Here is a 5,822-nt window from a genome sequence, read left to right as displayed (position 1 = left end):
ACAGTGGACATGAAATCACTGCCCCAGTGGCTAGGGGGACCTTCACACTTTAACAGTGGATATGAAATCACTGCCCCAATGGCTAGGGGGACCTTCACACTTTAACAGTGGACATGAAATCACTGCCCTAGTGGCTAGGGGGACCTTCACACTTTAACAGTAGATATGAAATCACACTTAACTGCGGATATGAAATCACACTTTAACAGTGGACATGAAATCACTGCCCTAGTGGCTAGGGGGACCTTCACACTTTAACAGTGGACATGAAATCACTGCCCCAATGGCTAGAAGGACCTTCACACTTTAACAGTGGACATGAAATCACTGCCCCAATGGCTAGAAGGACCTTCACACTTTAACAGTGGACATGAAATCACTGCCCCAATGGCTAGGGGGACCTTCACACTTTAACAGTGGACATGAAATCACTGCCCCAGTGGCTAGGGGGACCTTCACACTTTAACAGTGGACATGAAATCACTGCCACAGTGGCTAGGGGGACCTTCACACTTTAACAGTGGACATGAAATCACTGCCCCAATGGCTAGGGGGACCTTCACACTTTAACAGTGGATATGAAATCACTGCCCTAGTGGCTAGGGGGACCTTCACACTTTAACAGTGGACATGAAATCACTGCCCTAGTGGCTAGGGGGACCTTCACACTTTAACAGTGGACATGAAATCACTGTCCCAATGGTTAGAGGACCTTCACACTTTAACAGTGGATATGAAATCACTGCCACAATGGCTAGAGGGACCTTCACACTTTAACAGTGGACATGAAATCACTGTCCCAATGGTTAGAGGACCTTCACACTTTAACAGTGGACATGAAATCACTGCCACAATGGCTAGAGTACCTTCACACTTTGACAGTGGACATGAAATCACTGCCCCAATGGCTAGGGGGACCTTCACACTTTAACAGTGGACATGAAATCACTGCTCCAATAGCTACGGGGACCTTCACACTTTAACAGTGGATATGAAATCACTGCCACAATGTCTAGTGGGACCTTCACACTTTAACCGTGGACATGAAATCATTGCCCCAGTGGCTAGAGTACCTTCACACTTTAACAGTGGACATGAAATCACTGCCACAATGGCTAGAGTACCTTCACACTTTAACAGAGGACATGAAATCACTGTCCCAATGGCTAGAGGACCTTCACACTTTAACAGTGGATATGAAATCATTGCCCCAATGGCTAGAGGGACCTTCACACTTTAACAGTGGACATGAAATCACTGCCACAATGGCTAGAGGGACCTTCACACTTTAACAGTGGACATGAAATCACTGCTCCAATAGCTAGGGGGACCTTCACACTTTAACAGTGGATATGAAATCACTGCTCCAATGGCTAGAGGACCTTCACACTTTAACAGTGGACATGAAATCACTGCCCCAATGGCTAGGGGGACCTTCACACTTTAACAGTGGACAAGAAATCACTGCCCCAATGGCTAGGGGGACCTTCACACTTTAACAGTGGACATGAAATCACTGCCCCAATGGCTAGGGGGACCTTCACACTTTAACAGTGGATATGAAATCATTGCCCCAATGGCTAGAGTACCTTCACACTTTAACAGTGGATATGAAATCATTGCCCCAATGGCTAGAGTACCTTCACACTTTAACAGTGGATATGAAATCACTGCCCCAGTGGCTAGGGGGACCTTCACACTTTAACAGTGGACATGAAATCACTGCCCCAATGGCTAGGGGGACCTTCACACTTTAACAGTGGACATGAAATCACTGCCCCAATGGCTAGGGGGACCTTCACACTTTAACAGTGGACATGAAATCACTGCCACAATGGCTAGAGGGACCTTCACACTTTAACAGTGGACATGAAATCACTGCCACAATGGCTAGGGGGACCTTCACACTTTAACAGTGTACATGAAATCACTGCCCCAATGGCTAGAGGACCTTCACACTTTAACAGTGGACATGAAATCACTGCCACAATGGCTAGAGTACCTTCACACTTTAACAGTGGACATGAAATCACTGTCCCAATAGCTAGGGGGATCTTCACACTTTAACTTTTTAACTCACTCAGTACAGCCAGTCCTCTCTTCTCCTCTACACAGACCCCTCGGATGTCCAGTGGGTGTCTGAATGACCCAACCTTTAGCTTCCGTCGTCAGAATTGTGGTATTCTTTGTCAACATTCACCTCTTCAGTATAAGAGCCTTCCACTTGCAATCTTTTGATGATGGTAATTGGGGTGAAACGCTGTTAACGTCGTCTCTTTCGCCGTTCGTATGGAGAGAGTTAATGTGAGACCAGTGTACATGTTCACCCAATGCCTTGTCAATGCAGTGGTCTCTTAGTACCTGGCCCAATTTGTCTTCCCATTTCTAAACTGATTAATTACGATTGTGGCCGTTCTGTTTCCACATCGTGTGACATCATCTTTACTTCACTTTAACTTAGCAACACATGGAACACCTTTGCGATCATTAAAAATACTGACAAGCGACTATACACAACAGTTGGGTTTTTTCAGAGTTAAAGTATTAAACCATTCGATATAGATTTTTTTTAAAATTCATACATCCTGTCATTTCCTTCACTGTTTATTGAGCATGGCCAATTTATCAATTTGTTTGTTTGTTTATCCGTGTTCTCCTGTCCTGTCTGTTGAACAAGACTTTTTTATTTTTATTTTGTTCACATCTGGCTATGGTTAAGCATAAAAGGGTGCAGCCCAGTTTTTTGTTGTTGGTGGTGGTGGTGATTTTGTTGTTGTTGTTTTGGGTTTTTTTTTTAAATCTATTTATGTTCCGCAAGTGTGCGCAGTAAGTTTAGCCAAACTGAAACTCTCAAATGAGACCAGAAAACAGCGAAAGATTAGCATGCACTAAACATTGCAAGAGAAGGTCGCACTTGAGACCAATCATCCAAAATACTTGTGCGAAAGCCCACCCCGAGGTTGAGAAATGAAAACTTGAGGTTTATCAACAACCCTATGGGGACAGATAGACTCCACGTGAAAGGGATCCAACTTGTTCTTTAAAAATTGGTTATGACAAGACTGTAACAGGATCTAAATGGTTGCCAGATGGATATATAGGTGGGTAGGTAGGTAGGTAGGTAGGTAGGTTGCCGTAGATTGTTGGTTGGTTGATAGGTAGACTGTCAGACAAAAAGATACAAGATACTGGTATAATATGGTCAGGTCCATCGATGCTTCTCAAGCCAAAGACGTCACAGCTGAACACTTCAATAGCTAAGACATTGTTCAACCCACGTTACAGCGAAACAAACAAACAATCCAAATCTCAGTTCAGCTGAAATACGGTCTATCAGATTCGTTAGTCATGAAAACAAACAAAAAACATACCTAAGCCAAGCAATGTATGAAAATCATTCATGTGTGTGGTAAAGCAACAACTACTGTACTGTAACTTAATTCATTCACATATTTCCAGTCGAGTGATAGCCTGTGACTGTTTTAACAGCAGTTTTGTTTTGAGCATTGTTTTGTATGTTGATGGTGGGAGGCTGTGTGGTAACAGCACAGAGAGAGGTTGGTATTGATGGAGAAGGAAGAAGAAGAAGAAGAATTAGACGAAGAAGAAGAAGAAGAGAAAGCTAAGAGAGGCAGAGATGTACAGTGAGGTAAGGGAAGACTTCTGCGGAAGGCTCTGGCAATATTGATTTCTTCTTGGCAAACACACAATCCCAACCAACTCACGGCCAGCCTCTGTCTCTCTGTCTGTCTCTGTCTGTCTCTCTGTCTCTGTCTCTCTCTCTCTCTTTCTCTGTTTCTCTCTGTCTGTCTGTCTCTGTCTGTCTGTCTCTCTGTCTGTCTCTCCCTCTCTCTCTCTCTGTCCCCCCCCCCTCTCTCTCTCTCTCCCTGTCTCCATCTCTCTCCCTAACTCCGATTGCGAAAACGAATACGAATCAGTATGGAGCCAAAGCCTTAATCTGAATAAACATTCGTTTTCGTATTCACCGTCACTCACACCATCCTGTCTCTGTCTCTGTCTGTCTGTCTGTCTGTCTGTCTCTCTGTGTCTGTCTCAATTCACTCTCTTTCTCTTTCACTATCCAGTCTCTTCGTCTCTCTTTCTTACACCCACACGCACCATTCAATCTATCTCTCTCTATCACATTACTCTCTCTCTCTCTCTCACGTCATACCCCTCCCTCTCTCTCTCTCTCACGTCATACCCCTCCCTCTCTCTCTCTCTCACGTCATACCCCCCACAACCCCCCTTCCTCTCTCTCTCTCTCTCTCTCTCTCGTCATACCCCCAAACCCCCTCTCTCTCTCACGTCATATCCTCTCTCTCTATCTCTCACGTCATACCCCCCAACCCCCCCCTCTCTCACGTCATACCCCCCTCTCTCTCTCTCACGTCATACCCCCCACCCCCCCCTCTCTCTCACGTCATACCCCCCAACCCCCCCTCTCTCACGTCATACCCCCCTCTCTCTCTCTCACGTCACACCCCCCAACCCCCCCCTCTCTCTCTCTCACGTCATACCCCCCAACCCCCCCCTCTCTCACGTCATACCCCCCTCTCTCTCTCACGTCATACCCCCCCAAGCCCCCCCCCCTCTCTCTCTCTCACGTCATACCCCCCAACCCCCCCTCTCTCTCACGTCATACCCCCAACCCCCTCTCTCTCTCACGTCATACCCCCCCTCTCTCTCTCACGTCATACCCCCCAACCTCCCCCCTCTCTCTCTCACGTCATACTCCCTAACCCCCCCCCCTCTCTCTCTCTCTCTCTCTCTCTCTCTCACGTCATACCCCCCAAGCCCCCCCCCCCCTTTTCTCTCTCTCGCTCACTTCAGGCAAACTGAGCAGGCAGGCAGACCCACGCTGAATACAGCGAGCCCCCCCCACCACCCCACCCCCACCCCCCTTCACCACACACAAACACACCCTACACACACCCCCTACACACATCCCTACCCCTACCCCTACCCCCAATCCACCAAGGTGGACAGACAGACAGGCGCTTTGGATGCTGACATAGAAAGAGAAGAAAGACAGAAAGAGAGACAGAGAGAGACAAGGGAAAGAAGAGAACCCCCCCCCCCGGCCCCCCCGGCCCCCCCAACCTGGCAAGTCTGGCACTGCTTTGCTGTAGCTGAAGCCAAGCCAGTCCTGGGCTGACCTCACTCACTCACTCACTCACTCACTCACTCACTCAATCAATCAATCAGTCACTGCCTTGGACTCACCTCAGGACTGTGCCGCCCCTGAAAGATCCAACAACAACACCACCACCCGCCAACGCCGCTCCTCTCTTGATGCAGCAAAACTAGACAGACACAGACACAGGACAGACGACGACGATGACGACGACGACGACGACGATGACGACGACGACGACGACGACGCTAGCGTTGGTTGGTTTGGCTGGGTTGGTGGGGTGGTTGGTTAGACGGGTGCTTCCACCCTCAAAGCCGTCGCCGCATCGTGTCCGCCATATTCATATCGCGCGTGAAACAGCGGTGGCGGTGGTGGTGGTGGTGGTGGTGACGGTGACGTCGTCGTCGGCGGCGGTGTTCGTGCGTCTGTCCGTCGACAGCGGGCGGCGGGCGGCGAAAGAGCGGAGACTGCCGAGCACTTATGGACGGAAACGCCGGGAACAGCAGCAGCGCAACTCTGTCAGGTGGAGAAGACCCAGTGTGTAAAGGGGGGGGGGGGGGGGGCGGAGAGAGGGAGGGGGGGATGTGTGTGTAGGGGGGAGGAGGGGGGGGTCAAGGGGGGAGGGGGGAGAATGTGTGTGTGTGTGTGTGTGTGTGTGTGTGTTGGGGTGGAGTAAGTTGGGGAG

Source organism: Babylonia areolata, chromosome 4, assembly GCF_041734735.1.
Source record: "Babylonia areolata isolate BAREFJ2019XMU chromosome 4, ASM4173473v1, whole genome shotgun sequence".
In the NCBI taxonomy this organism is placed as follows: domain Eukaryota; kingdom Metazoa; phylum Mollusca; class Gastropoda; order Neogastropoda; family Buccinidae; genus Babylonia; species Babylonia areolata.
This window is presented reverse-complemented; position numbering follows the sequence as displayed.